A 12,274-nucleotide genomic window follows, 5' to 3' on the forward strand; every position below is an offset into this window, starting at 1 on the left:
ATTAAATGGTGTAGAGCACATAATTCCACTGTATGTGAAATCAACTAACTTCATGACTTGTAAGTTAAACATTTAAGAAGCATTAGAGTATAAATTTTTAAAATTTGTAATCCTACTTTTGGATTTTTAATTTATTTATATTATATTTAAATTAAATGCAAGCTTTTCATAGCATTGCAAACTTAATGTTTATCTTCAGATTTACTTAACTGTTTACTACTTGAAAAAGTAACATATATCTCCTATTAAAAAAACTTCAGATGTCAAATTTATTTTTATTGCTATCTCTTCATGGAGAAGTTGTTTACATTTTGTTACTAGAGAAATGCTTTGTTATGTTATTATTTTTGTTATTTGGGGGCAATTTTGACAGATTAAAATTAATGCAGGACAATGAAATTACTAAGAGGCAAATGAAAATCTTTAGCCGACCCAAGTTTTTAAGATAGTTCAAAATACACAAATATAAAATTTCGTGTTATATGAAATTTGATAATTGTAGTAAATGTGTAGTTACACCTTCTTAGTGGAATAAGAAAAAATGAAATTATTATAGAATGCATTTGGTAAATAACATCAGTTACACTGAGCATATTATGTGCTCAATATGTATCTGTTTAACTGATTTTTCTGTCAATTGTGAAGATCTGGTTCATTCTTACGTTTCTAAATAAAAAGACAGCCTTCTTTCCACTTTTTCACAATACCATTCAAGTCTACAGACAGTTATCTGAACTAAAATTCTTCCTGCCAAGGTCTTTTGATATCCCTAAAGCCTTAGTCATTTGAGGCTGTTGCATTAACGCTGTCCGTGGTGCTGAAAAACAATTCCAGAACTCAGGTGACTCTAGGTCTTAAACTGGTGTGAAAGGTTGTCTTTGTAATATTTGACAAAAATTTTATTTTTAAAAGTTTTATATCATCCAGAATAAGTGCTCATATTTAAGATACAAATACCTAGGTAATATTTTTATCCACAGAATATATAGTATGTATGTTGAGGAGAAGCCATAATGCTGATGAATTTATTTAATATAACCATGATTATTAGTCACACATTTTTTATTCTTTATATATAATCTTTCATTTTATTCTTGCAGAGGTCATATTATGTAGACTGTGTCAGCACTAGTGTCAAATTGAATAGATGGAATAGACGAGGATACCCAAACACACTCTTCAGTAACTTGTCCAGAGCTAGCTAATAAGCAAGTCAGAAGAACAAATATGGTTCTCTAAATTTGCTCTTATTTCTACAGTATCGTTAAAATACATTTGTATTGTTTTTAAAACTGCCCTAGGCCTCAATTCATTATTAACATTTCACAAAAAAATAGTGACTTAGTAGGTAACATTCTTTAAATATGTATACTCAACTATTTCATCTCATAAGTTTTCTGTGAAAACATAGGATACTTTATAAATTCTCAGGGCACATAAGTCATGATCATTTTTCTCAGATTTTCCAGCAAAGCACTTCTAATAGCCAAGAAGCTTGAACTCATCATATCAGACCTGAGATGCCACAAACATGAAATATCACTGATGTTTCACTTTATCTTTAAAACCATAGGAATTTTATAATAATTTATATAGCATTTAAATATTTTTCTTAAGATATGAATCATTTTGCCATCCTTTATGGGTAAATTTTACCCTTTAGAAAGATGTGTCTAACTTATCCTGGTATTTTGGGTATCTCAGGCATGTCACCACATAGTCCTAGGGATACACTATCTCAATTTGAGGATCATGAAATTATATGATGTAGAATCAACTTATCTCAACAAACAGGTAATTATCTAAAATATTTTTTGTGTATACCTTTACAGCATATCATTTCAGTTTTCATGAATCACAAAACATAGAGTTCAATATTAATAGGTTATATTTTTTAAAAAATTATAAGGAGTCACCCTTGACTCTCAGGTCATGACACTCATCGGGTTCCTGCTCAATAGGGAGTTACTTCTCCCTGCTTGTTCTCCCTCTCTGTCTTTCTCTCTCTCTCTCTCTCTCTCTCTCTCTCCCCCCCATCTCCCCACCTCTCTGTCTCAAATAAATAAAATCTTTTATTAAAAAGTAAATTTTTTAAAAAATATAAAATATATTTTCATTCTTCATCTTTAGCATGCTCTTGTCAGTGTTACTGTGGTAAACTGTAAACAATGTCACAAATATTTCCTTCCTTCACTATTCATGTTGTTTTCAGTGTCACTACTATTTGGAGATGGAGACTATTTTTCCATCTTTTATCTGAGTTGACCTCATGATTTGGCAAAAGAATATAGTGGAAATGATACTCTTCCAGTTTCAAGTATAGGCTTCAAAATTTCTTAAACATCTTTTTTTTAAGATTTCATTTATTTACTTACTTATTTATTTGTTTATTTATTTATTTGATCGAGAGGGAGAGAAAAAGAGCAGGGGATGAGCAGAGGGAAAGGAACACGCAGACTCTGCACTGAGCACAGAGCCTGACATGGGGCTTGATCCCATGACCCTGAGACCATGACCTGAGCCAAAATCGGGAGTCAGATGCTTAACCATCTGAGCCACCCAGGTGCCACTAGGCCTCAAAATTTCTTGCATGCTTCTGCTTATTTTCTTGGAACCCTCTCTGACTACTACATGAAAAAATCTGGGCTGCCTGAGAAGACATGAAAGTACATGGAGTAGAGACAGTTTTCCTTGGTGTAAACTTCCAAGAACAACTAGCAGCTGATGCAGGTGAATGAAAAATTCCAGCTAAGATCAGTTAAGTCTAACCAGGATCAGCAAAACCAAAAAACCATGAGCTAACTAAATGTTCACTTGAGAATGGTTTGTAATGTGCCAGAACCAATTTCTTCATGCTCAATTCAATGTATATTTTTCAATAATATTTTAAAGCATCTGAAAACTTTGCTTACTTCCTCTTTCTTGAAATACCTCATTTGCCTTTTCTTGGCACCATTCTATAGTCTCCTTCTCCATATGGCTGCTTCTTCTCAGTGCTCTTTGCTGGTTTTCCCCTCCATTTCCTACCTTAAACACTGATATGCCCCCAGAAAACAGTCTTTGACAACTTCCAAATTATTGTTCTAGCCTGGTCCTCTCCTAAACTATAGACTTACAATCAAATGCCATTTAACATATTCACTCTCTATTAATTTAATATGTCTAAAACAAACTTCTGAATCTCTTGTAATATTTATCATGTTAGATAATAGCAATTCCATCTTTTAATGCTGTTGGGCCAAAACTTTAATGTCACCTTTGACTCTTCTCTTACTTTCAGACTCCAGTTTATGAATACTGTTAACTTCTCTTTTGAAGTGTATCCAGAATCAAACTCACAACTTTACTATCTTATTTTGTCATAAACCAGCATCATTTGTATTTTGTATCTTTGCAGTATCTTATTAACTAGTTTCTTTCCCTATTTCTTTCCTTGCCTTTTCTACTAGCTATTCTTAACACAGAAACTGAAGCCATCCTACTAAACTACATCATATAATGTACTCTTCTTTTCAAACTTTCTAGTGTTTTTACATCTATCTCCCTCAGAATAAAGCCAAAGCCTGCACAAATGTTCAGTGTTGTGAGCAATCTGGGCCTCTTTACCTCTCTGATTTATTCTCTAATTACTCTTGACCTCACTCACTCTACTCCAACCATTCTGGTGTGTTTATTAGCTACTTAAACTAACAATGGCAGGAATGCTCCTTCTTTAGGAAGTTTCCATCTTTTGATCTCTTTGCCCGGAGCTCCTCTATAGGTTTCTCTTGGCTCACTTCCTCTGTCATTCTAATCATTACTCAGAATGACCTCTTCAGTAAAGCTAGCCCTGGTCCCTACCACTACACCCTACCTCCTCTGTTTTTATTTTTTTCTTGTATTACTTAGCTGCCATACTATATATTTTGTGTACCTCCACTAAGAGAAATGTAAGTTCCATGAAGGCAGAGATGTTTGTTTTGTTCATTGCTATAAACCTGGTTCATAAAACAGTACCTGGAACATCAAAGCTGCCCAAATAATGAATGAATGTGTTAGACATAGAACATGGATATCATTTTTATTACTACATCATGGAAATGTTATTTATTTGTAAGTGTGGATTTCCATGTTTTCACTAACATCTCTGTCATAGAGTGTGAAATCAATGTGGTAAATAGCATGCCTTTGATTAAACTATCATCCAAGATTTAAACAGAAGGCTGGACTTACAGTGGGTATTCAATAAATAGGTTGGGTTAATTATAAAAATATTGAAAGTAGACTACTATGTTCTGCAATTATTTTCAATGGTGTTTAAAATAATTTTGGTAAAATATCATTGAACAACTTATTTCATGTTAGCATTTTTTTCACTTTGAAAGAGACTTTGAACAAATTCTGAGGAAATTATTAAAACTTTACTTTTATTAAAAATGTTTATTCTAATCTAGAATACACATACATATGAGACAGAATATATATATTCATATATATGTATTCTGAAATCAACTTGACATTCTTTTGGTAGTAACAATAAACCAATAAAACATAATTTCTTAATGATATCTCTCTGGCACTCTTTTAATCATAAAATCTACAGTTTTATTTTGGCAGCTTGATTTTCAAGATTACTTTAACTTTTAGGGATAAAAACCAGTGTAATCGTTAATTTCATGTGTTGATTTTAACTGGTTAAGAGAGCCCAGAGTAAACATTACCTATGGGTGTATCCGTGAGAGTATTTCTGGATGAGATGAGCATTTGAATTGGTGGACTCAGTAAAGCAGATTGCCCTCTCCAGTGTGGGTGGGCGTCATCCAATCTGTTGAGGGCCTAAATAGAACAAAAGGTAAAAGAAGAAAGAATTCATCCTTTTTTCTTCTGTGTTCCTGCTTGAGCTGAAACTTCTTGCTCTTAGACTGGGATTTACATGATTGACTCCATTAGTTCTTAGGCTTTTGGACTCAAACTGAATTACTCCACCAGTTTTCCCGGGTCTCCAGCTGTGTGTGTGTGCATGTGTGTGTATTATAATATATAATATATTTTATATTTATATATTTAAACACACATAAAATTTTTGTATATTATTTGTAATTTATATACACATTTTATACATGTTTATATAATATGGTGCACGTATTATTATTCTATATTTTATGCATTATATATGCTAATGATATTATTACAATTTATTAAATAATATATTATTTTACACATTTATATTATGTTTGATTAAAACTTGATTTTGTCCCATCTTACCACATCTCACTCAACTTTTTTAACACCCGTACTATTCAAAAAATAGAGAAAGACGGTCTATTTTGTACCTAATATTTGTTTACATTTTTCCTGCATCAATTCTTCCCATATAAAATATCTATATTGAAGAAATACAACCAAAGAAACTGTTGAAAAAAAATGATTTAATTTATACAGTTCTAGTCAACTTGAAATATGCCAATCTCTTTTAAATTATTGGTTGCCAACTCCAAGATAGTTTTAAAAAGTTGAACTCCTGTATTTTTCCTGTAGCATTATTATTAGGGCATCACAGACCTTCAAGTTAGAAGAGACAGATTTTTTTTAATAATTTTTTTTTAATTTTTATTTATTTATGATAGTCACAGAGAGAGAGAGAGAGAGGCAGAGACACAGGCAGAGGGAGAAGCAGGCTCCATGCACCGGGAGCCCGATGTGGGATTCGATCCCGGGTCTCCAGTATCGCGCCCTGGGCCAAAGGCAGGTGCCAAACCGCTGCGCCACCCAGGGATCCCGAGACAGATTTTTTTTACACCATGTTCAAAGACTTCCAATACTGATGGGAAAAAAAAGGTAGCTTATCACACTAGTTTCAATTAGTACAAATTGACATTTACTAGTATGTTATCAAATGATGGATCAAGAAATAAAGGGGAAGTACAAATTAGGTCATCAAAAGCATATGATTTTCATAAACAAAATACTACAAACAGAATATTTGCCATAATCTTGAAAATGTAGGTGTTACAAATAGTTTTCGCAGTAGGTAATGTTTGTTGAGTACTTTTTATGTGCCAACCTGTGTGCTAGGCTCTTTGCATAGATTATCTCATTAAATTCCTACAATGGGTATGTGAACTAGGTTTCTTTTTTTTCTTTCCTCATAAAGATGAAGAAAATAAAGCTAAAAATCCTTCAGCTTACTAGTTGTCTAGTGTCTTGGGTCCTGAACTCCAACTTAGATCTCTATTCTCAATGTTCAGGTTCTATTTCAGTTCTATTTCAGACTCAGGAGATAAAAACACTGAAGAAAATATTTTAGTAAGCTTTGGAATTTATGTGCTTTTTGTTCTCAGCTCCAGGTCCTCACCAGTTATGTGAGCCAAAAGGGCAAGATGGAATAGAAGGCTGATCTCTGGACTGCAGTATTTTGGGGGAATGATGGTTTTGCAATTGATGGAAAGACTAATACAGGAAAACAGAAAGGAAGGCAGGAAGAGAAACAGAAGGAACCAGAGTGATTAAAGTAAATAAACTGTCAAGAGATCAATGGGTGGGAGATGAGGGCAGAGTGATGAAGAAGAGAAGCACAGGACTCCTGAAATTCTGTCAGAGACTGTTTTCTTCCCAGAAGATAGTTCTCTGAAAGACAGTGCAGCTTTCCAGGATCCCCTGAACGAGTTCTCATACATGGTAAAAGTCATATGTGATCCTGTTACTAGCACCAGAGATACATGATGAATGCTGACTAGTGGCTCCCTGGTGAGCATAACAAAAGTACAATCAGGTCATCCTGGCATCACAATCAGGAGGGGGGCCTTTGTCCTGAAGCAAAAATTCAACCAGTATGAGGAGCTGCTTAGACACACTGACTGCTCTCTGAACCCTATGACAAAGTATGGTCACTTGGTGTCTGCAAAAATCCTCCTAATTTTATGGATCATAAACTCCAAATCATTTTTTATGGTTCCATGGCAGCCATTTCATAAGGCCTCATTTTCCCAAGCTTATTGTTATTATTATTACCAGGAATGGTAATTCTCAGCTAAAAAATTCATATTAAAAACTGCATTTGGTAAATTCCTAATTTTACTTTCTTACAAATTCATCTCTGTTAGGTAAATAGTAGAAAGTAAAGAACTACAACCACACTTTTTTTCTTTTTAGAGAAAGTGAGAGAGTGCACATGAACAGTGGGGAGAGGGGCAGAGGGCAAAGAAGAGAGAGAATCTTAAGCAGGCTTCACACCCAGCACGAAGCCTAATGCAGGATGGAGAGGTAGAGATGGCTGCATGGGCAATCAGCCCTGCCTACCACCTATATGAAGTATGAAGGCTGAACAAGGTAAGACAGCAAGAGAAGCCTGAAGCACTAGCAATAGCCCCTTCTCTCATTGGATTTATTGCACCATAGCACGTTATAGGGACCTAAGTCACATGAGAACATTATAGCATGGCAAATAAGAAAAATGAACTCACAATAAAACCCTAGAATGATAGGGCCTGAAAGATGCTTATTGTTTTGTAAATGGAGTGGAGAAAGGAAGATAAGATCTAGAGTAATTTCTAAGCACCTCCAGGTTCACCTTACAGTGAGGATAAGTACTCTCTGGTAAGTTTCTGAAGATGAGAGGTGGCACTGCACATCTTTTCCCCTAACCCATGCTCAAATCGACCTGCCAGTTACTTAGTTACCTCTATCATCACACTTAACTGGGAAGGTGCTTTCTTGAGCCAGGCAAACCACTAACTCGTGGATAAAAGATGTTAGGAATGGAGGGAACATCTAGAAAAGAAATACCACAGAATTAATAATTTTGCCATCTGGGCACCAAGTAGTGTTCCTCCAGGATTCACTATCATTGGATGATGCAAATAAACCCAGTAGAGAGTCAGCTTGTAGGTATCTCTTTGTTCTAAAAATTAACTGGAAACAGAGTCCTCCGGATGGACAAACATAGTTTTAGGCATGTAGTCCGTCACTGAGATGTCAAAGCAGAGAGAAGGATTGAAATCAGAGTAGTTGTTTAAATGTTTCCTTTGAATGAGTGATATACCACCAGCAGCATGGTATTATCCAAAATAAATAATGTAAGGACAGTGGTAGGGGAAGCAGAATAGAGGCCCTTGAATAGGCCTGCCAGGTCCTCAAGAGCTGTGTATGTACGTCATAACTGCTCTTGTGATCAGCTAGGGTCAGTTAGTGATACATTCTGAGTTCAAGAAGATAATCTCAAAAGAAAGTGCTCCAGCTTCAAAGGAGATTTCATTAGTGAAATTAGGCAAAATCTTTGCCTTCTTGAAATCAGTAAGTGTGACAAACAGTGGGAATATTAACAGTGACCCATCGTTAGCAACTACAAAACCCTAGAAATGACAAGATACATTGACCAAGCCAGGGTCTCCCAGAGTGAATGCCTCGTTTAGCCTTGTCTATACACCTTGTGGTCATGTACACAAGAGGGTCCTGTTATACTGCCAGAGGAAGCTTGAAATTTCCATTTTGATCTTTACCTTTCCACCAGTTGAGGTCCATAGAGGACCTGGGGGAAAATTTCTATATGTCTGGAGACATTTAACCTATCCCCTTCTTGGATAAAAGGAGAACAGGGACTGAGCAAGGAGAAACTTCCACATGTGGCTCTGGAATAAGAAGGGGCAAAATTGTCAGATATAGCATAGTAAACTATGTAACATATGTTTACTATAAACATATAAACTATGTAACTAAATGTTTATATGTTACATAAACATGTAACATATGTTTATTATTAACATAGTAAACTGTGTTAATAACAGAAATTACAAGAAATTACAAATTCACATTATGAAGAACAGCGTGAGCAGACAAGGATGTAGGTCAAGAATAAAAGACATGAATGTTGGGATACAGAATGAAGCCATACATAAGGATAAAGCTGCCAGAAGATATCAAGTATTTAGCAGTGCCTTTTTATGTTCTCCAGGATTGGTGGGCAGATTTGTTGGAGGTACAGACCAAAAGAGGAACAGACACAGATGAGACGACCAAATGATAAGATAATAGTATTCTAGCAATTGCATAAAATTCTAGCGATTTTATGTTTTCTAAAAAGCTACTGTCCTCATTTATTTTTTTAAGATATGAATCAATAAAAATGCAGTCACTAGCAACTTCAGTAAATATATACCAGACTCACTCTCTGGGAAGACAACCCAACTGACAACCACAGATGTTTGTATAATAACAAAATTGAGGGAAAATACAGACATTTGACATTTGGGCAGATTGAAGAAAGTTCAATCATAAATGAGGATATATCCCCAGACAAAAATATATACATACAAAAGACGCTTCCAGAAAATTAGTCTTTTTGCAAGTATAAAGTATCCTTCCATGTGTTTGCTTTCTTCCTTCAAAACCCCTTACACCCATCTATTCTCACCTATTCCTACCACCATCATCCTTCATTCCTCCTTGCCCAGATTAAAATCAAAGCCCCAACCAGTCTCCCAGAAATCTACTCTATCTTATTCAAACCCTACTCTGATACTGAAGACATAATAATTGTTTAAAAAAGTAATACTAAAAAGCTTAACAGATCAGTCATATCCCTACCTAAAAACCTAGTAATGACATATAGTATTTGAACATTTATGAAGAAGATAGGTGGCATGATTCACTAAAATAGCGCAAAGGACTTGTCAATAGATTCACAGGTAACTCAGGTGAAGAGAAAGCACTAATATCTTGAAGTTCCACCTGCTTTTATCATTATCCTTTGCTCAATAGAAGAAAGAACTTAATAATAGCTATATGACAATGGAAAGAGCTACCCTGTGGAAAGGAATTTCTCTGAGTTCCACCAGAGTTTGAACACCTGTCAGAAGCATTGTCAAATGGATTTTGTACTGAAGATTTCTCACTGATATAGTAATAGCTGGCTCCTATGATTCATTTTGCCTGTTAAATAACAAGATGCTGTGACCAAAGCAAATATCTAAATATCTCTCTTGTTTTACAAATCAGGAAATTGATTTCATATCTCCTTGAATTTATACATCAGAAAAGGTAGGTGGCTTAAGAGAGATATCAGTTGAAGAGAGAGAACTGGAGGCCCTATCACCTTATCCTCCAACCAGTTTTCTTTCCAGTAAAGCAAACAATCTCTCTCATGGAAAGGAAGGATTTACAGTGTCTCATGGAAATTACAGAAAGAGTGGTTTCATTGCTTTGCCTTGTTCCATGCAAAAGCATTTTATGTATTTCTAAAAGAGAACACAATTAGAAAGAGTTGAATTAAGGAAGCAAGTCTCTGACATTTTTCAAACTCAAGGGTAGCAGAGACAATTCCCTATGTTCACCAAACCATTACATTTTCCTCTTCAATACACAACTAAGTTACAAATTCTCAGTTCCCTGGCAGTTTATTGGACTGTGTGACTAATAATCAAGACAATGCAAGCAAGAGTAATAGTCCTATCTTTCAGGATGGCTCTTCAATCTTTCATGTGATTCTTGATAATCTCTTTTATTCCTTATATTCTGGCCAGGTCCAATGGAGGATTCTGAAGAGCCATTAGATAAGATGGAATTGTGTCTTGGGTCATCAATTATAGGAATGCCAACCAGGACATAGAAAATGGTAAGGAAAATCATGGAGCAAAGTCATGCTTCAAAGCATGTAATGCTGACTAACAAATCAGAATTAAAGAACCCTTTGACATAGTCCAGTATTGCCTAAAATGTGTTCCCTAAAAGTTAGTTTTTCAAGATGTTAATGGATATTCTACCCAAAGGGGGAAAGCAGTTTCTAGATCAAAAATAGTTTAAAGAATGTTGAATATAATGAGGCATAAGCTGAGATATTGTAACAAAGTTATATCTTAGCTCAAAAAGGACAGAAAAATATCTCTCTCATAAGAATCTAGAGCATAGAGGTAAGCTCAGACATAGGGCCCATTCTGCTGTTCTGCTGTCTCTTAGGGAATTGTCCTCATCCTCATGGTTGAGGTTGGTTGACTTTCATGTCCACAATCTGGCCCATGGGTAGAAGAAAGAGGTTGGAAAACAAGCAATTTCCTTCTAAATAAATAATGTAGAAGTGGTACATTTACTCAGTTACAATTGATTGTTGAAAACACAATTGCACTGGCATGCCTAATTTCAAGGGAAGATATTGTGTGGCCATGTTCCCAGGTTAATCTCAATGACTATGGGAAAAGGAGAGAACACACTTTGGGGGAAAACTACCAGTCTACTACATTGGACTTAAAATATTAAACCAATTCTTTTTTTTACTGAAGGATTTCTTAAGATATTTAAGTCACTAATGCATGTGTTCTATATTAGAGTGTTCTATAGAACATAGCATCAGGGGATCCCTGGGTGGCTCGGCAGTTTATCGCCTGCCTTTGGCCCAGGGTGTGATCCTGGAGTCCTGGGATTGAGTCCCACATCGGGATCCCTGCATGGAGCCTGCTCCTCCCTCTGCCTGTGTCTCTGCCTCTTTATTTCTCTCTCTCTCTCTCTCTCTCTCTCTCTCTCTCTCTCTCTCTCTCATGAATAAATAAATAAAATCTTTTTTTTAAAGAACATACTATCAGAAACATTAGCCTATCAAGTTCCTCTAGTTATAAAAGTGGGAACCCATCTACCTCACCGGCCACTGAAAAGATAGGAGTGGTCACTGGAGGAGACAACTACTCCAATCCCTCAGCCTCACCTCTAGAGTTCTACCGGAATAAACTAATGATGTAGAACCTAATATAACACTTTCTAACCATAGACTCCAAAAGGGAAACAATAAAAATAACCGTAGAGAACTTATCTCGCTGCTCCCAAATTTGTATATGTGCTTGGAAATAAACATAAAAAGCTTTTTTCAATTGAACTTTTTGAAGGAGAAAAACACTTTACCCACACATTAAAATATTATCCACAGATTACAGTCAGTATTTTTAACATTTGTTAGTTAGGAGTCATACAGCCTTGTAAGTTTAGAACAGAGTACCAGCACAGAAGGCTTAAAATATAAGAGTGGGAGTTTTGCTGTTGGGACAAATTTAATGGCAGTTGTGGTTACAGCAACAAAATTCAGGTTTTCTGCCGTGTGCCAATGATTCTAGGTCTCTCTCTTGGCTCTCTATATCCCTCAGATTGCTCTTTTGTCTTTTTCCTTCTACTATTGTTTCTATATGATCAGATGCAGTATTTTAATTATAAAAAATACTATATTCAGTTTGTTAATGATAATAGGCTCATAGATGCAAATGATTGTTTTTAATTGAAGTATAGTTGACACAAAGTGTTACATTCGTTTCAGGTATAC

This window comes from Nyctereutes procyonoides, unplaced genomic scaffold, assembly GCF_905146905.1.
Source record: "Nyctereutes procyonoides isolate TBG_1078 unplaced genomic scaffold, NYPRO_anot_genome, whole genome shotgun sequence".
Lineage (NCBI taxonomy): Eukaryota > Metazoa > Chordata > Mammalia > Carnivora > Canidae > Nyctereutes > Nyctereutes procyonoides.